The sequence below is a fragment of the Saimiri boliviensis genome, chromosome 1 (genome assembly GCF_048565385.1).
Source record: "Saimiri boliviensis isolate mSaiBol1 chromosome 1, mSaiBol1.pri, whole genome shotgun sequence".
In the NCBI taxonomy this organism is placed as follows: Eukaryota; Metazoa; Chordata; class Mammalia; order Primates; family Cebidae; genus Saimiri; species Saimiri boliviensis.
Genome location: NC_133449.1, coordinates 241181904 through 241202396, shown reverse-complemented (window position 1 = coordinate 241202396; position 20493 = coordinate 241181904).

The window sequence follows — 20493 nt, the reverse complement described above, 5'->3', positions numbered from 1 at the left end:
GGATCACTAGCCTGCACTGTCTGATGTCCAATGTCTAAACCCCCCCACCGCCGCCCCATGTACGTGCACACACACACATATACATATCTATTTTTGTGTTGTTTCAGGTGGGATGGTAAACATAGTTCCTGTTACTCAATTTTGGCCAAAAGTAGAAGTCTAGTGTCATAATTTTTAGCCTACCTTTTTTTGGCTATTTTTTGCTGAGAATTTATTTTTTTTACTACAAAAAAATTTGCCATGTAAACACATTGCTAAGGTCCCTTCTAGAATTTTGGAAGGGGTTGGTACAAGTGAGGGGTTTCTGAAGCTTACAAATTATTAGCTTCACAGTAAATCCCTGTTTGGATCTTATTTAGGAAAAAAGGAAGGATAAGAGGTAGCCTCACTCCAGCCCACTTAGACTTCCCCCAAGTGCAACAAGCCAATGACAAGCAATGTTGGAATCAGTGTTTACAAGGAACAATCTCTTGACAGATCATTCAAAAACTCTTTAAAGATTCAGGGAAGCCACCCAGCCAGAAGCTTGATATCAAGACCCAGTGGATCTACCTGTGTCTCCAAGGTAAGGCAGCTTGGAGTCCAGGTGTCTCAGGAGCAGATAGAGGTATAACCCATTCATTTAAGAGATTGCTCACCTGCATGGAAGGGTCTCATTTTACTCCTTGAGCTGAATCTGTGTTGCATGCCTATATCTTTTTTGTCCTAACTTTAAGTTTCTGTGAATTGCATGGTGTGAGAGCAAGCTGATATCAGAAACTTGACAATGACTATATTCAATAATAACTTAATTGTACCTTTAGAAATAACTAGGAGTGTAATGGGATTGTTAGTAACACAAAGGATAAATGGTTGAGAAGCTGGATACTCCATTTTCCATGATGTGCTGATTTCCCATTGCATGTCTGTAATAAAATATTTCATGTACCCCACAAAAATATATACCTCCTAGGTACCCACAAAAGTTAAAAGCAAAAAAAATTTAAAAAAAGAAACTTGGAGAGAGGTTAAACTGAGATACACTATAATCAGGATAATGTGTTTATAGAACAAATCACGAAACTAACAATTTAAGTGAAACAATTTAAACTACAGCTAACGACTTAGATTGTTGTCACGTGTGTAGTCTGAGGTTGTAGGGACAGCTTTTGAATTTTGAAATTATATAGCTAGTGTGTTTGTTTTGCGAGTTCTCTAGGTTCATGTGCATGTAAGCTTTTCATCGTTGTTAATAAGAATAATAAACAGTAATAAATTAGTAGCAATAATAAAAAATATGTTCTTTAGCTGTCTTCTCTGAAGCAAGAAAAGAATCTGGGAGCCTCTCAAAGAAACTGTGAAACCCAGGGAGGTGGGAGCAAGACTGCCTCTAACCTCTTCGGTGCCTTTGTGCAATTAGAAAAAGGTGCTGCCGCTGGGCGATGTAACCTCATGAATGCATGGCTTGGCAAATGGAGCTCAGTTTGGAGTTCAAGCTCCTTTGTCTCCTAGACTGGGCATGGTTGTGCAACAAACAGGCTACAAAATTGTACGTGAGGTACCAGTCGCAGGACGCTGCTTCAAGTCTCCTTTCTTCAGTCCTAGCCTCTGGCTGGCCTGTTTGGCAGGCAGAGGAACCGAGAGGTCAGTGAGAGATTTGTTGATTTAAAAAAAGAAAAGGATAAAAACCTAACTCTGAAACCCTGAGCCCATGTGAATATGCTGCAGAGGAATGTGAACAAACTGTCCACAAGCAACAGGATTTTAGAGCTTGAAAGGATCTTGGAAATAATGCAGTTCTGTTTTTTGTACCTTTGCTTTACAGCTCAGGAATCCCAAAGCCCAAAGGGGAAGTGAGGAGCCCCAGACCCCACCACTAGGTAAGCAGCAGAGTCTCGGGAGGGCCTGGAAGTTGTGATTCTAGGCCCTGTGCTTTCAGTTACCCAGCACTCAACCACCCATTCCAATATTTAACTACCACTTTTATAAGCTAATATATGAATAGATTTTCTTCCAATATGCTTCTTACACTACAATTGATCTTGAAAATACAGACAAAAATGTAAGTTCTCTGGTTCAAGGATTATAGGACTTCCAAACATCATTTATGGTATTTGAAAAACTATAATTTTAATTTCCATGGAAATTGTGGCTTCTGGCAGTAATAATTCCATTACTCTTGATGAACCAACTGAGATATCTGAGTTAATACAGTTTGTATTCAAAGATGTCCTAAAAGGCTGATGTAACTTTATTATCAGTACATGATTTTTAGAACTATTAAAATAAACAATGAGAACATCTAACATCACTCTAATATGATTTCCCGTTCTTCCAGGTCAGGTGGCAAAAGTTTAATGAGGAATTTAATTGCTTAATGAATCAAATAGGCCATGTTTTTGCTCCAAGGGTTGAGATAACACTGGTTCAGTTGAAATATTCGAGTTTGAGTTAGAGAGTTTTACCTTCGAGGAATAAGACATGCTTTAGGAATCATTTCCAGGTCTTCCAAATACGTTATTGTGCTTACCTTTATACCCATACTAATTGCTATCCATTGAAATCCACCAACCTTAGAGCTAGATTTCATTTTAGAAATATTTTGTTATCATCATCTAATTTTACCCAAATGGTAGAGAGTTGGCAGCCATAACAAAGTAATACAAACATGGGTGCTTAAAATAACAGAAAGTTGTTCTCAATGTTCTGGCTAGGAGTTTGAAATCAAGGTGTCAGTAGATCCACACTGTCTCTGAAGGCTCAAGGGGCAAGTCTGTTCCATGCCTTTTTCTTAGCTTTGGGTTGCCAGCAGTCCTTGGTGTTCCTTGGCTTATAGACACAGCTCTCCAGTCTCCGCTTCCATTGTCACATGACAGTCTCCTGGTGTGTGCCCTTGTGTGTCTCCTCTTCTTATAAGGACACCAGTCATATCAGATTAAGGGCCCATCCTACTGTTAACTACTACCTGATCTTAACTAATTACATCTGCAAAGACCCTATTTCCAAATGAGGTCACATTCACAGGTGCCAGGAGTTAGGGCTTGAACATCTCTTTTTGGGGGATGCAATTCTACCCACTGCAGCATGTACCCCACTTCTTCTATGAATATGGCACTCTACAGGCTGTCATTAATTACCAAAGTTTTCTGCCGGGCTCTTCATGTTAGGTAAAAGTAGGATGCAGATGCAGGGTACAGTCACATACACACACCATTGCTGTCCTCAGAAAGCTTACAGTCTCAGAAAAAAACTGATCATAAATCAACCTGGCGATATTCATTAGAAAAAGTTAATAGAGGCCGGGCGCGGTGGCTCAAGCCTGTAATCCCAGCACTTTGGGAGGCCGAGGCGGGTGGATCACGAGGTCAAGAGATCAAGACCATCCTGGTCAACATGGTGAAACCCCGTCTCTCCTAAAAATACAAAAAAATTAGCTGGGCATGGTGGCTTGTGCCTGTAATCCCAGCTACTCAGGAGGCTGAGACAGGAGAATTGCCTGAACCCAGGGGGCGGAGGTTGCGGTGAGCCGAGATCGCGCCATTGCACTCCAGCCTGGGTAACAAGAGCGAAACTCCGTCTCAAAAAAAAAAAAAAAAAAAAAAGAAAAAGTTAATAGATATACTGTCTTCATCCATTTGGGTTGTTGTAACAAAATAAACAACAGAAATTCATTGTTCACAGTGCTGGAGGCTGGGAAGACCAAGACCAAGCTCCCAGCAGCAGTGATGTGTGGTGAGGGCCTGCTTCTTCATATATTGCATTTTCTTTTCTTTCTTTTATTTTTTGAGACAGACTCTTGCTCTGTCACCTAGGCTGGAGTGCAGTGGCACGATCTCGGCTCACTGCAACCTCTGCCTCCCGGGTTCAAGCAATTCTTCTGTCTCAGTCTCCTGAGCAGCTGAGACTACAGGCATGTGCCACCACACACAGCTAATTTTTGTATTTTTAGTAGTTACGGGGTTTCACCATATTGGCCAGGCTGGTCTTGAACTCCTGACCTCATGATCCACCCACCTCAGCCTCCCAAAGTGCTGGGATTACAGGAGTGAGCCACCACACCTGGGGGTGATAAATGGCATTTTCTATGAGTCTTCACATGGCAGAAGAGACTAACAAGCTTGCTTCTTCAGTCCTCTTTTATTATATAAGATCACTAATCCCATTCATGAGGGCTTTACCCTCAAGACCTAATTATTTCCTAAAGGTCTCACCTCTTACTCCTATTGCATTAGGGATTAGGTGTCAATATACGAATTCTGGGGAGACTCAAACATTCAGACGATAGCATGTAGTGATGGAAAATGCCAGGAGAACATGGTGACATAGTACGGACAGGGCTTCTCTGACGATATGACATCAAAATGAGACTTGAAGGATGGCAGTGAGTCGGCCATGGGAAAGATAAGGAGAATGTTCCAGGTAGAGTTAACAGCAAATACGAAGCTTCCAAGGCAGGAAAGAGCTCACCGTTTTCCAGGGGCTAAAGAAACAAAGATGGGGAGATGACAGAAGGTGAGATTAAAGATGTAGGCAGGGGCCATATCTTTACTCTTTAATTGCCTAATGGACAATGAGTGGCTTCCAAACTTTTTACTGCAACCCTACAGCTAAGAAAAATCTTTGACACACTACCTGGTACATAGATGCGTATATACACAACTGGACACTAGATGGGAAGATAGTGGGGCGTTGTTAGATTTTTTTTGTTGCCCTTTGGAGGCAGCTTCTCAGGATCTCATGGATTGTGCTTGGGAGGGTGAAAGGATTCCAGATGATGCAATTGAGCGTGAGCAATTGTGTTGAAGGTGGTGCCAATAAATGAAATGACAGCCTGGGGGAGGAAAAGGGTTTTGTTGGGGAGGGTGTGGCTGAAAATAAACAGTTCCGTGTTTGACCGTCATGTTTAAGATACCTGGATAGTAGAAGGAAAGCAAACTAACTGGCTGTTTTCTTCTACTATACTCTCAACACTCAATACAGAAGACTTCACATCAGGTCAAAAAATGTGTCAAGGGATTTCTGCAACATCCAATTTTTCAGTAGACACCAGCTGGGTGTCCTGTAATTCCATTCAATTCTGACATTCTAACCTGGAGTTAGAGTCAGATACCACAGGTTATGGCTCAGTCCCACAAGACAACCTCCTGTTTTCCGATGTCTGGAGGGTTGTGACCAGGTTCAGGTTGTGACCTGTGCTTCTAATGACCAGCTACAAATTGGGGGATTCCCATGACCTCCTCCTCAGGTTCTCTCATTTGTTTGAGTGGCTCACAGAACTTGGGAAAGTGTTTTATTTAGTGTACTGGCTTATGATAGAATACACCATAAAAGATACAGATGAATGGCCAGATGGAAGATGTGGTGTGGTGGTGCACGTCAGTAATCCCAGCACTTTGAGGCAGGAGGATCATCTGAGGTCAGAAGTTTAAGACCAGTCTGGGCAATGTAGCAAGACCGTATCTCTGTTTAAAAAATAATAAAAAGTTAAAAATATATATAAAATACCTATAAAGACGAAAGATGAGTAAGGCGTCTTGGAGCTTCCATGCCCTCTCTGGGTGTGCTAGCAACCTGGAAGCTCTCTGAATCCTGCTTACGGTTGCTATGGAGGCTTCATTACGTAGGCATGATTGATTAAATCATTGGCCACTGGTGATCAACTCAACCTTCAGCCTCTCTCCCCTTCTCGAGGAGGGTGGGGTGAGGGTGCTGAGAGTTCTAACCTAATCACATGGTTGTTTCTCCTGTCGTCCTGAGGCTCTCTGGTAGTCTCCAGCCAGGGATCCTATCTCCGACATATAAAAAGATACTTAAAACTTGGGAAATTCCACAGGTTTTGGGAGTTCTGTGCCCTGAAACTGCAGGAAGACCAAAATATGTTATTTCTTTTTATAAATCACAGTATCACAGTTACTGAAGCCAAAATCACAGAAATTATCACTTAAATAAAAGGAAGCAAGCTTCTTTTGCTTCTGTTTTGCTGCATAGCTCTGAAACCCAGTCCTGCCTTTTGTAAGAGTAAGTGAGCATGTGTGTGCATGTGTGCTGTGCTGAAGGGCTTTTCTGAGGTAAAGCAAAGTTCATGAGCCGAGACTGAGCTGAGCTGTCCAAACTGGTTTCAGCTGACGGCCTTTGTTAGTAGAGTTCGAATTCCTGCTATCTGTCTTGTTATTTTTTTCATTTTCTTTCCAAATTCATTTCTGGAGCTTGCGGCCTCAAAAATAACAAGTTGTTAAAATGACTGAGTATGCTCTCTGGCTCCACGGAGCCCAGCTTCCCCGCTACGTGTCCTAAGCAGGACTGTGAGTCCTTATTTTCCACACCAAGCTCAATGGAGTGTGGAGGGGAACCAGGCCTGTTGATCCTTGCCCAGCTGGGAGAGGAGGGCGAGGCAGGTGGGGAGCAAGGACATGCAGGTTGGGAGGGCAAGAAAGTGAAGGTAAAATGCTGAGTCAGAGGCAGGTGGAGGTGCTGGCAAATCCTAGCTTACATTCCAGAGTGTTCTTTAGCAATCTTAAGATGGAACTGAAGTCTGGAATTGCAGAGCGTAAGTCTTTCGGTAATGGAGGCCTCTTTGCTCTGGCTCAGATCCTCCAGGACCACAGTTGCTCGAGGGAACCTGCCCCATACTTACAAAGACATGACCTACCCAGACAGCGTCTCTCCTCTTCAAGATCTGCCCCCACCAAGATGTGTCTCCAGACCGAAACCAGAGTCAGACTGAAGCACAGCCCAGTGCAGAGGAAATACTGAACACAGATAAAAAGCGTCAAGACTTAAATGTAGGTTCAGCAGGCCCCAGGCTCGAGTGTGGAAGTGGATCTTGAGGGCTTGGAACTGGGGTTGGGGAGACTCGAAGAGTGGGAAGGTGAGAATTTACGCACAAGGGAGGCCTCCCGGCAAAGACACCTGGGCCCATTCTCATGCGTGGCCCCGTCGCTCTCAGAGCCTTGGACACCGCGTGGGCCCACGTGGAAGGCAGAGCGCACTGAGCACAGCACCAAGGAAGAGAGCCTGGTGAGCCGGGAAGGTCTGAGTGGTTTATTTGGTGAGGCCGAGGAACCCACCCTCTCCACGGTGTTTCTCCAGGAGGCTCCTCCTATCACCAAGGCCACGAGGAGTGCACTGGTGAGGGGAAGGTGGGCATTTTCCAGAGGCTCAGGGGTGGCTGAAGGCCGGGGCCGACCTTAGGCCATGCTGCCTCTGAACGGGCCTCCCTAAGTGTCAGTGGGTATGACAGGATAGCTGGTGGTGACACCAGTGGATGTGGTTAATCCCCTCGGCAGGGGAAATATCAAGGCTGGTTTCTAGTGATAAAGACTGTAGTGCTTTCTCCCTAGACTTGGCCTGAAGAACGTGCTCCTTCTCCCACAGTCCGTCTCTCTGTGAACAACTTTGCCATCAGGCATCAGCCCAGGGCATAAAACTGCAGCCAGTAGCCCTAAGTCATGTCCCTACTGCCACCAAGCCCTGCTGTTTTTGAACGTTCCTCACACATGTGAGATGTCCTTGCCACTCTCTCCCCTACTGCAGGGTTCAGGTCCTGATCAGCTCTCATTCCGATTCTTCCCGGAGCCTCCTCTCTCCCTCCCTGTGTCTAACCATTGTACACAGTGATCTTTCTGAACTGTGGGCTGCTCATGCCACTTCCCTGAAGAAAATCTTTCAGTGGCTTCCCAATACCCTCAGGGCAAAATCCCAGCTGGGGCGTGACATGCCAGGGGTGATGACTGAGGCTGTCCAGCCACTGCAGACCTACTGGGCTCCCTGAAGAAAGTTGGCCTGCAGCTGGGAAGAGTGAGGCCGACACCTGTTGGTGAGCACAGCTGAGGAAAGGAGAGAGAGAGAGAGAGAGAGAGAGAGGAGAGAGAGAGAGAGAGAGAGACAGAGAGAGAGAGAGAGAGAGAGAGAGAGAGAGAGAAATAATTAAGGACATTTTTTTCACGAGGTTCCAAAATGCTTGAGGCCTGCAGCATCCCTGGACGGTCTAAGTTATAAAGAGACAATGAATTCCCTTTTTATTTTGGAATTCATCTAATTTGAATTGGGCATCAGTTGTGTCGACTAAAAGTGTCCTAATTCAGGCCCCATCAGTTGCTCCAACCCGCCTTCCTGTCTCCTCTGTTGATGGCAGACTCTGTGCTCCACACTCTGCTCCCTCCAGGCAGCTCCCTTTCCTGCGTTTAACTTCTCCCTTGCCTGCCCTACCCTTCCCTTGCCTTGGAATGCTCTCTGTGCCCCACTGCCTCCAATTCCACCTCTCCTTGAAGGCCCATGAAGTGTTCCCTCAGATATGATCGAATGGTTAGTTGTGGGTTCCTTCCCTGCACACTGCAGCTTTAGCCTAAAACATTCAGGCATAGCAAGTACTTTATGGTGTACAGAGAGCTCTGGTCTCTCAGGAGTGAACATGCTGTGCTCAGACAGGGCTGCCAGCAGTGCCCCAAGACGAGACAGGATCCACACCGTTTATCATAGAAATTGATTTTTCTCCAACATGTGTTACTAAGACAGATCCATCTTACTTTGAACTTGGAATGGGCTGTAGCACAAAAATCACAGTAAATATTCAGCAGCAAGGTCATTCGAAGGTACTGATGCCCAGAAACACAAATTGTTTCATTCTGATCTCAGAGAGAATCAAGAGTGGCTCTGCAGTTTTTGCACAAAGTTCCTTCCAACTATTTGAGCCTTTTCTTGCATGTTATTTGGGATCTAAGAGGAGGCTTAAGAGCCATAGCCAAGACCTAACAGTTCACAAAACTTTTACTAACCTATACCTCTTTTTTGTTTGTTTGTTTTTGAGACAGAGTCTTGCTCTGTCACCCAGGCTGGAGTGCAGTGGTGTGATCTTGGCTCACTGCAGCCTCCCTCTGCCTACCGGGTTCAAGCAATTTTTGTGCCTCAGCTTCCCAAGGAGCTGGGATACAGGTGTGTGCCACCGCAGGTGTTCGCCATGTTGGCCAGGCTGATCTCCAATTTCTGGCCTCAAGTGATCTGCACATCTCAGCCTCCCAAAGTGCCGGGATTACAGGCATGAGCCACTGTGCTCCCCCTAGCCCGTACTACTTTTGAGTTCATGGATTGAACTCCATTTTGAAATAAGCCAATTCAACCCGATATTGTCCATTGTAGAATTCAAGGATTAAAATGGGAGCACGTTGCTAAAAGGTTATTCCAGCTTGGATTCTGTGAACCATGAAGATGCTTCTGGGTACGTAGAAGTTGGCAGAACTTAGTAAGTCTAATTACTGTCAATAAGACCGTGTAAAAACCACTGCCAAGCATTGAGTCTGTTCCCTCTTTTGTCAAAGAAGGAATATTATCTACCTTGCAGGGTTTTGGTAAGAATTAGAAATAATACTTGTAAAGCACACTATCTGGTAGAAAAAAGATACTTAGTGGATTATTGCTGCTATTATTATTAATATTACTGGTTACTGTTTATTTTAAGAACCTTCAGAGAGTTATAAACCCAATACTAATGGGGTGCCATAGAAGGAGAGAAAGGCTTCATGAAGTCATCGTGGATTTGGAAGAAAGGAAGGATGGATAAAGTTGGGCTTCTAGGGCCGGGAGCAGTGGCTCATGCCTGTAATTCCAGCACTTTGGGAGGCTGAGGTGGGCGGATCATGAGGTTAAGAAATGAGACCATCCTGGCCAACATGGTGAAATCCTGTCTCTGCTAAAAATACAAAAATTAGTTGGACGTGGTGGCAGGCACCTGTAGCCCCAGCAGCTCAGGAGGCTGGGGCAAGAGAGTTGCTTGAACCCAGGAGGCAGAGGTTGCAGTGAGCCAGGATCTCCCCATTGCACTTCAGCCTGGTGACAGAGCAAGACACTGTCTCAGAAAAAAAAAAAAAAAAGAAAAAAAAATTGGGCTTCTGTAGGTGAAGATGAGAACAGGCCTTTTGGTCACAGGACTAGCTCTTGTCTGGAGAACATTCTCCCTGTCCCAATTCTTATCTATATAGCATGAATGTCTTTCCCATTAATAAAGTTACATTCTAACTTCACCACCACGCCAACCCTTTCACCCTTCTCTGTTGATGTGATGGTTATATATTATGTCTACATACAAGAAAAACCCTGGCAAACAATATTAGCACTTTTATCTTCAATTGTCATGCATATTTTGAAGAACCCAAGAGGATTCTTCAAAAGTCTCTAATAGTCTATTTTATTTGCCAGATATTTGCCATTTTTGTTTCCCTTCCTTTGTTCCTGACAATCAAAGTTTCTTTCTGGTATCATTTCCCTCTGGTCTGAAGAACTTTCTTCATTTTTAAGATCAAATCTATTAGCAATTAATTATCTTAGTTTTCCTCCATCTGAGAATGTCTTTCTTTACCTTTGGTTCTGAGGGATATTTTCCTGGATAGAGAATTCTAATAGTCCTTTTCTTTCAGCACTTACAAGTGTTGCTACTCTTCCTTCTGGCCTCCAGGATTTCTGAGGAGAAATCTGTGTTTATTCAAATTGTTCCCTATAAGTGTATCATTTTTCTCTTAGAGCTTTTAAGATGTTTTCTTTGTCTTCAGTTTTCAATAGTTTGATTATGATGTGTCTGGGTGGGATTTCTCTGAGTTTTTCCTGATAGAGTTGCTGAGCTTTTTCTATCGGTAGGTTTGTGTCTTTCACCAAATTCAGGACATTTTCAGTGATTATTTCTTCAAATATTTGTTTTATACCACACTCTTCCCTCTCCTTCTAAAAGTCTGGTGACATGAATGTTAGACCTTTTGATATTGTTCTACAGGTCTCTGAATTAACTCAGGGGTGCATTCTTTCTGATCTTTTTTCTCTTCGTTGCTTGAATTATATAATTTCTTTTGCTCTAGCTTTATATTCACTGGCTCTACATTCACTGACTTGTTTCCTTTAGTAAAGGGGCTTAAATTTAAAATTCCAGTTACTGTATTTTTTTTTTTTTTTGAGACAGTCTCACTCTGTCACCAGGTGCTCGGCTGGAGTGCAGTGGCACAATCTTGGCTCACTGCAGCCTCCGCCTCCCGGGTTCAAGCAATTCTCCTGCCTCAGCCTCCCGAGTAGCTGGGACTACAAGTGCATGCCACCACGCCCAGCTAATTTTTGTATTTTTAGTAGAGACGGGGTTTCACCATGTTGGCCAGGATGGCCTCCATCTCTTGACCTCGTGATCCTCCCACCTCGGCCTCCCAGAGTGCCGCGATTATAGGCTTGAGCCACCGCGCCTGGCCTTACTGCATCTTTGGTTTGAAATTTTCCATTGGCTCTTTTTATGCATCCTTACTTTTATTCTTAGGATAAATCCTAACATATAATTGCTGGGACAAAGACATTGTATACCTACTGCCAAATCATCCTTGAAAAAGATTGCACCTGTTTAGAACATGAACATATCCCTGCACTTACACCATTTTTTTTTTTTTGAGGTGGAGTCTCACTCTGTTGTCCAGGCTGGAGTTCAGTTGTGTGATCTCGGCTCACTGCAACCTCCACCTCCTGGGTTCAAGTAATCACCATGCCCGGCTAATTTTTATATTTTTAGTAGAGATGGGGTTTCACCATGTTGGTCAGGCTGGTCTCGAATTCCTGACCTTGTGATTCTCCTGCCTTGGCATCCCAAAGTGCTGGGATTATAGGCATGAGCCACTGTGACTGGCTGCCAATTATTCTGGAATCTTTTTGTCCAGTATACATTTTTAAAAAATATATTGTAATCTAAGAGATTAATATAGGCCATTTTAAAATTCCACTTAGTCACTATTTTGTATATACAGTAGTCCCCCCTTATCTGCAGGAAATATTTTCAAAGGTCCCCAGTGAATGCCTGAAATCTTGGACAGAACTGAATTTTCATCTTAGCTAAGCATTTATCCTACATGATAGCTATAACTTTTACAGTTTGGAGTTTGACAGCAAAATTTACACAAATTTCTTTTTCCTTCTTCACAATCTCACTAATAGGAGACTAAAAAAAATACTGTAGATCTTAGCAATCTCAGCATGCGATTTTTATCTTTACTTATTAAGTCAAGAACCTTCACCATTTACTTGAAGTTAAAAACACTTGATGCCTTCTCTTCAGCATACCCAAACTGCCAGCATCACTAAGATTGCACTTTGGGCCATTACTAGCTAAAATAAGGGTTTCTTGAACACAAGCACTGTGATACGTCAACAGTTGATCTGATAACGTAGCCGGCTACTAAAAGATGGCTGGGTGTTGTAGACAGTGTGGAGACACTGAACTAAGGGATGATTCATGTCCCAAGTAGGACCAAGTGGGACACTGAGAGAGTCTATCATGCTTTTCAAATGGTATGCAACTTAAAAGTTATTAATTGTATATTTCTGGAATTTTCCATGTAATATTTTTGGACTGAGGTTGACTGTGGGTAACCAAAACTACAGAAAGTGAAACTTCTGGCAAGGGGGGGGACTACTGTATTATGGAGAATTATTTTTTGATTGATTAATATTTCACAATGTGTATGGAACATTTCATTATTATTGGAAATTTTTTGTGTCATTTTACATATTTCTGTCATGAATGTATGACTTTATCACTATCAATCATCAATCATCTTTTTCCACAATTTAATTTTTTTATACTTAATGAGACAGTTTATATAAAGTAGAAAAAACAGGCAGAACTAATCTATGCTATTGGTAATCAGGATAGTAGTTTCTCTGAAGGGTTAATGACTAGAAGGAAGAGAAGAAGGGGTTAATGACTAGAGGTGAGCAAGCAGCTTGGTTGCAGGGGCTGGTAACATTCTATTTTTTATTTATTTGTTTTTCCTTTTTAAAATATACTTTAAGTTCTGGGATACATTTGCAGAACGTGCAGGGTTGTTACATACATATACACGTGTGGTGGTTTGCTGCACCCATCAAACCGTCGTCTACATTATGTATTTCTCCTAATGCTCTCCCTCCCTTAGCCTCCCAACCCCTGACAGGCCCTGGTGGATGATGTTCCCTTCCCTGTGTCCATGTGTTCTCGTTGTTCGACACCCACTTATGAGTGAGAACATGTGGTGTTTGGTTTTCTGTTTCTGTGTTAGTTTGCTGAGAATGATGGTTTCCACCCTCATCCATGTCCCTGCAAAGGACATGAACTCATCCTTTCATATGGCTGCATAGTATGCCATGATGTATATGTGCCGCATTTTCTTTATCCAGTCTGGGTTGGCTCCATGTCTTTGCTATTGTGAACAGTGTCACAATAAACATATCTGTGTATGTGTCTTTATAGTAGAATGATTTATAATCTTTTGGGTATAGATCCAGTAATGGGATTGCTGGGTCTAATGGTATTTCTGATTCTAGGTCCTTGAGGAATCACCACACTGTATTCCACAATACTTGAAGTAATTTATACTCCCACCAACAGTGTAGAAGCATTCCTATTTCTCTACATCCTCTCCAGCATGTGTTGGACATTTTAATGATTGCTATTCTAACTGGCGTGAGATGGTATTTCATTGTGGTTTTAATTTGCATTTCTCTAGTGACCAGTGATGATGAGCTTTTTTTCATACATTTATTGACTGCATAAATGTCTTCTTTTGAGACATGTCTATTCATATCCTTCACTTTTTGATGAGGTTGTTTGTATTTTTCTTGTAAATTTGTTTAAGTTCCTTGTATATTCTGGATATTAGCCCTTTGTCAGACAGATAGATTGCAGAAACTTTCTCCCATTCTGTAGGTTGCCTGTTCATTCCGATGATAGTTTCTTTTGCTGTACAGAAGCTCTTTAGTTTAATTATATCTCATTTGTAAATTTTGATTCTTGTTGCCATTGCTTTTGGTGTTTTGGTCATGAAGTCCTTGGCCATTCCTATCAAATCAAATGTAGATTTGGTCTTTTCCCATATTTCTTGGAGGCTTTGTTCATTCCTTTTTATTTTTCCTCAAATCTTGACTTAATGCTTTATTTCATTACGTTGATCTTCAATCTCTGATATCCTTTCTTCTGCTTGATCAATTTAACTATTGATACTTTTTGTGCTTCATGAAGTTCTCATGCTGTGTTTTTCAGTTCCATTAGGTCATTCACGTTCTTCTCTTAACTGGTTATTCTAGTCAGCAATTTGTCTAATCTTTTTTCAAGTTTCTTAGCTTCCTTGCACTGGGTTCAAACATGTTCCTTTAAATCAGAGGAGTTTCTGGAGCCTACTTCTGTCAATTCGTAAAATTCATTCTCCATCCAGTTTTGCTCCCTTGCTGGTGAGGGGTTTTGAACTTTTGGAGGAGAATAGGTATTCTGATTTTTGGAATTTTCAGCCTTTTTTTGCTGGTTTTTCCTCATCTTCATGGATTTATTTACCTTTGGTCTTTGATGTTGATGACCTTTGGATGGGGTCTCTGAGTGGACATCCTTTTTGTTGTTGTTGATGCTATTCCTTTCTGGTTGTTAGTTTTCCTTTTAACAGTCAGGCCTCTCTGCTGCAGGTCTGCTAGAGTTTGCTGGAGGTCTATTTCAGACCTTGTTTTCCTGGGTATCACCAGCGGAGGCTGCAGAACAATAAAGGTTGCTGCCTGTTCCTTCCTCTGGAAGCTTTGTCTTAGAGGTGTCTACCCAAATGATTGCCCAGTTTTGTGCTTGAAACCCAGGACCCTGGTGGTGTAGGCACCCAAGGGAATCTCCTAGTCTGCAGGTTGTGATGACCATGGGAAAAGTGTAGTACCTGGGCCAGAATGCACCATTCCTCATGGCACAATCCCTCATGGCTTTCCTCCCCTAGGGGACGGAGTTCCCTGACCCCTTGTGCTTCCTGGGTGAGGGGATGCCCTACCCTGCTTCAGCTTGTCCTCTATGGGCTGCACCCACTGTCTAACCAGTCCCAATGAGATGAACTGGGTACCTCAGTTGGAAATGCAGAAATCACCCACTTTCTGCATTGATATCGCTGGGAGCTACAGACCAGAGATGTTTCTATTCAGCCATCTTGCCAGCCACCCCCCCAATCTAATTGTTTATTTATTATAAGTTTAAAGAATGAGTTTACTGATCAAAGATTATTAACTTTTTTTACAGACATATATATGTGTATATATATATATATGTATATGTAAATATATGATTTTTTCCTCATTAAAGTCATGCTTGTTCATTACAGAACATTTAGAAAATAAAGATAAATATAAAGGAGAAGAAAATCCCATCTGTGGCAGAAAAGGCTCCCTTTACTGTCCACCAAATGTCTTGTTCCTTTTTCCATAAGTAGTTTCAGTATAGATTTTGTAGCCTCTACCTCTCTGCATCTACATGTGACCAGTGATATGTAATCGGTCTCTTTCAAGCCAAGACTTTGAAGTTACCAGTGTACTTTCCTCAAGATCTTTTTCTGTCTGCTGGAAGGAAGCAATTGATAATTAGTCGCTAAGGGATGTGAGGAACCAGGAGATGGAAGGAGTCTGGATCCCTTAATCATTCCATGAATGAGCTCCCCCTGCTGACTAAGACCTCTGGGTTTCACTGTCACATGCAACTGTTAAGTCACTGAAATATGGTGGTTTATTCTTTATAAAGAATCATTGTTAATATTTTGGTGTGTTTTTTTCTCAGTTTTTTTCTATGCACTTTTTTCTCTTTAGATAATGTAATACATTTTTTAAGGCTATTGATATGTATTACCAAAATGCTTTTTAAAAATGCTGCTTTAATTTATACTCAAGCAAGCAATACTGTATATGAGAATGTCTTTGACAGCATTGCTTACTTATAGTTGCTGCATTCTTTTAAATATTCTTATAACAAAATACTTTAAAAAACCCTCTAAAATATGTGACAATCTTCTAGATACCTTATTTCCCTTATCAAACTGTAAAGTTTTTGACATTTGATGTTTGAATGTCTGTCATTATCATAATAGCTTAATCTATATTTGTTTAATGACTTTTAAGCCCAATGTTCAGAATATTTACTAAAATCTGTTTGAACATGGACATAATATAGTCCAGAGAATCATTGTTGGCTACTTAGTTTACTTTCAGAACCATATATATATATATATATATTCATCCTTTCGAGTTGCCATTTAAAGGGTCATCATTGATTACATCATTTTAGAATCAGGAACACTACACAGTTCTCTGAGTTGATCTGGCTTCCCAGCCTCCAAGGTCACCTCTGCTCCATCCCATTCCTATTCATTGTTCACTAATTATTCAACAAATATTTTTTCAGCGCCCGCTATGTGTCAGTACCTACGTTATGACTGTGAACAAAACACATATTACTTTCTTTCTCCATGGAGCTTACATTTTAGAGGAGTACATTAAATAGTTAAACATTAAATGATAAACACAATATGTAAATTTAGATATTGTATTAGTCTGTTCTTGCTGTAAAAGAATACCTAAGTTTAGGTAATTTATTTAAAAAAATGTGGTTTATTTTGGCTCATGATTCTGCAGGCTGTACAGAAAGCATGGTACTGGCATCTGCTCTCAATGAGGGCCTCAGAAAGCTTCCAATCATGGTGGAAGGTGAAGGGGAAGCAGGCACCCCATGGCAAGAGTGGAAGCCAAAGTAGGGGGAGGTGTCACACTCTTCAACAACTAGATGTTGCATGAACTTGGAGAACTCAGCACCAAGCCATTCGTGAAGGATCCTCCCCCATAACCCAAACCCCTCCTACCAGGCCTCACTCCAACGCTAGGGATTACATTTCAACTTGAGATTTGGAGGGGACAGACATCCAAACTGTATCAGATAGATTAGAAGATATGGAAGAAAGAAAGGAAAAGCAGGGAAAGAGGGAGGTTGCAGTTTAAAAGACAGTGTGCGTTAGGGTAGGCCTCATCAAGACAGTGAAATTTAGGCAAAGACTTGGTGGAGGTAAGGAATATCAAGGAGACAAATCATTCCAAACAAAGAAAAGCCTGAGGCAGGACTGGGTTGGTATGCCCAGGGAGTAGCAGGGAGGAGGGACTGTGTCTGCCTCAGGGTGAGGGAGGGAGGTCAGGCCCGGGGCGTTAGGCAGTAGAGCACAGGAAGGGGCATTCTAGGGCTTTGGCTCTTACTCTGAGTGAAATGGGAAGGAGAGGAGTGACATGGCCTGATTTAAGTGACATGCTGACTGCTGTGTTGAGGGCATGCTGCAGACAAGCAAGAAGAAAAGCAGAGGACCAAATGGAAGGCGATTTTAAAATCCAGAAGAGATGACCATGGCTTGGATCAGAACGGTAACAGTGGCTACAGGGAAAGAAGTAGGAATTTGGATGTATTCCCTGTGGACTAGATATGGGGGTTGAGTGGTAAAGGTCTGTATAGCACAGGTAGAGAGACTTTTCTGAAATGTAAATCTAAACTGTAAATGGCTTGACACCTTTCAATAACTCCCTTTCATTCACCACGAATAAATGTCAAACAAAACAAATCATTGACAATGTATAATATAGCCCCATAATGTAGCCCACGACTGGTTTCATCTCTCACTTTCTTGCATTTTAAACTGATAGGATCATATACGACCCTTGGCCTTAGCTAAAAGGCTGAAGTGGTGCCTTCTTGCATATTATACACCAGCCACAATCAACCACTGACTTCTGATTTTCCATCTACACACCTTCTACAACTTAGCTCAGGCATTTTTTTTTTTTCCATAAAGCATTTCCCAACTTTTGGTGTATTAGTTTCCTGTGGCTGCTGTTATAAATGACCACAAACTTGATGGCTTAAAACACAGGAATGTATCCTGTCACAGGACTGAAGGCTGGAGTCCAAAGTCAGAATGTAGTTCGGGCCACTCACCCTCAGAAGGTTCTGGAGGAGAATCCCTTTCTTGACTGTTTCAGCTTCTGGTGGCTGCCGGCATTCCTTGGGTTGTGGCTACATCACCCTAATCTCTGCCTCTGTCTTCTTGTGGCCATTTCTACTGTGTGTCTGTATCACATCTCCCTCTTTCTCTCTAATATAAGGACACTTATGATTGGATTTAGGGCCCATCAGGATAATCTCCCCATGCCAGTATTCTTAAGACCCCTTTTCCTTATAAGGTAACATTTACTGATCCGCGGGTGGCCTGAGTCAGCCTGCTGTACTTGTTTAGAGGTCTTATATCCCCAGCTATAGCACTTGCACGCTCAATTGTAATGACCTATTTCTGAGCATGTGTACACACACAGATATTTCCACTTCTCAAGGATTCTTAAGGTCAGGGATTATATCTTATTAACAATCACTGCTTTCCCCACCACCAGCAGTTTCTAGCTCACAGCTAATGGTCAGGACACATTGATTGGGTAAATGAAAGAAGATTCATGAGGCAGAGTTTGTAACTGCTATGTACTGTTGGGACTTCACAATTTTATGAAAATGAGATCAGGATTGGATTCCTCAGACATCTGCACAGTGGCTTTTCTTTGTTTCTGTCCTCTTTCTTTTTGTGTCCACCTGTTGCGTTAGAACATCACTATTAAATAAACCTGCTCCCTCTAGGCCAGGCGTCCCCAAACTACGGCCTGCGGGCTGCATTGCGGCCCCCTGACGCCATTTATCCGGCCCCCCGCCGCACTTCAGGAAGGGGCACCTCTTTCATTGGTGGTCAGTGAGAGGAGCACAGTATGTGGCGGCCCTCCAACGGTCTGAGGGACAGTGAACTGGCCCCCTGTGTAAAAAGTTTGGGGACGCCTGCTCTAGGCTTTGGGCCCAGTTATAGCCCTTGGTAAACATAGCAATAGTTGGATAAAAGAAGAATACATATTTTCCTTTAACTGGTGTATAAAACCTAGAGTGCAGAGCATTTGCAGTTAGCTCTGGGTGCTAAGAAGGTTGATCATGCTGCCTGTTGGAAACATCAGCTCTCTCAGGGTTATAGGTAAGGTAGCAGGGTATCCTGATAATGGTCCTTCCTTTGTTATGTGAGTGGTCGTGATACTGCATCGGGAGGTGTGTGGGATTGCCAGGGGGATACTTGGGAAGTGATTATGACTTTGGCTCATTTGTATAATCCTCTGCCTATTTGGGTTGGCATTTAGCTGGGGCTCTGGTTGGCTTAACATGGTGGGATACCATGAGGGACACACGAGGTCGGTATCATGTCCCAAGATTCTACTTGCCAAATGGTTTCTGATTTTATTTCCATTATCCGAGGGCTTAGTCATATGTGGCTACAACAAGAGCAGGTCCTGGTGGCTGAAAAGCAAATCAGTGTTGTGCGTTTGCAGTGGATTCTATCTGTCCAGAAAAGGCACCCTGTTTGATTTTCCATCTTGGAGATCAGTTTCCCATCGGTTTCTTTCTATGTTCCTTTGATTATTGTGAGCCATGTTTGCAGATGGCAGTGACTGACTTTGCTACATTTTAGTAAATCAAATTTGTTATCAACCTTGATAGGGGCCAGACATACTCAAACGTTACACTGGTTAAAATCATATGTGCTTTCGGAGGCCTATGGGGCAAACTGTGGCATGTTTAAAAATTCTTGAGCAAAATCTGGATAAATGAAATGATAAATCTCCCCTGCTATTTTAGAAATGCAATGATTTATATTAATAGTCTGAGTTAATAGAGGGTCCCCCTGAATGAGTTCTTTTTATTTATATCCTTTCTTGTATACTAGCAGGTATATCCACCAAGTATCGATTAGGTGGCCTCAAGCCTAAGGAACATAGATTTCTTTTTTATCAGTGAAGAAATTCAAAATGTGTTGAAAATGAGGAATTAGATGGAGAAAATGGAGTTAAAAGGGAGAGGGGAAATGGCAGAGAACTATAAGAAGGAACTCTTTCAGCTGGGTACCTTCTGAGTCCCTTTAAACTTGCTGTCACATCTCATGACATTTCTGCAAAAACTCTCACTAGAAACTAGTGTAACATTGGGGTTCAGGGGTTCAGAGGTTCAGGGTGCCCTCAGCTTACTTGAGAGGACGTTTCTCCAGGTTCTTGGTCTCCTGCCCTCTCAAGAGTGAGAGAGGGGTCCACAGCACAGTGCGCAGTACATGCTGGACTCAAAAGTGTTTGTAGAAAGTGATTTATTTAAAGAGAGAGAGAAACAGGAGAAAGAGAGAGAAAGAAACAGCTAACTCTCACCCTGAGTGAGAGAATCCAGAAAGATGGAATCCAGGAGCGGAAAGCAGCTTCCACACTGAGTGGAAGGGAACAGAGAGAGATGGAGGGGAAGACGGGCTTCCACAAGAGAGTGTGGAAGGGGACCACTGAGCCTGGTTTTGCCATCAATGAGGACCCGCCCTTTGCATACATATTCTCTGGGCCCTCTGCTGTCACTGCCAACTGTCAGTGCTTGTTGTTTCCCGTGAGTGCCTTTAGAGCCTCTCTTTTCTCACCCCCACAGAGGCTGGTCTGTCAGACCTGGCCAGCCCTGCAGTCTCTTATCTGGCTCCCAGCTCAACCAGTCCCTCCCCAGGAGAGCTCTGTGATGGGTTTGAATGAGGACTTTCCCTGAGAGGCATTTGCATTTTAATCAGGGACACTTTAAAACGAATCTAATTCTTAGTGTTATATTACAAACATTACTATTGTAAATATTACTAAGTGTAACATATACACAGTAAA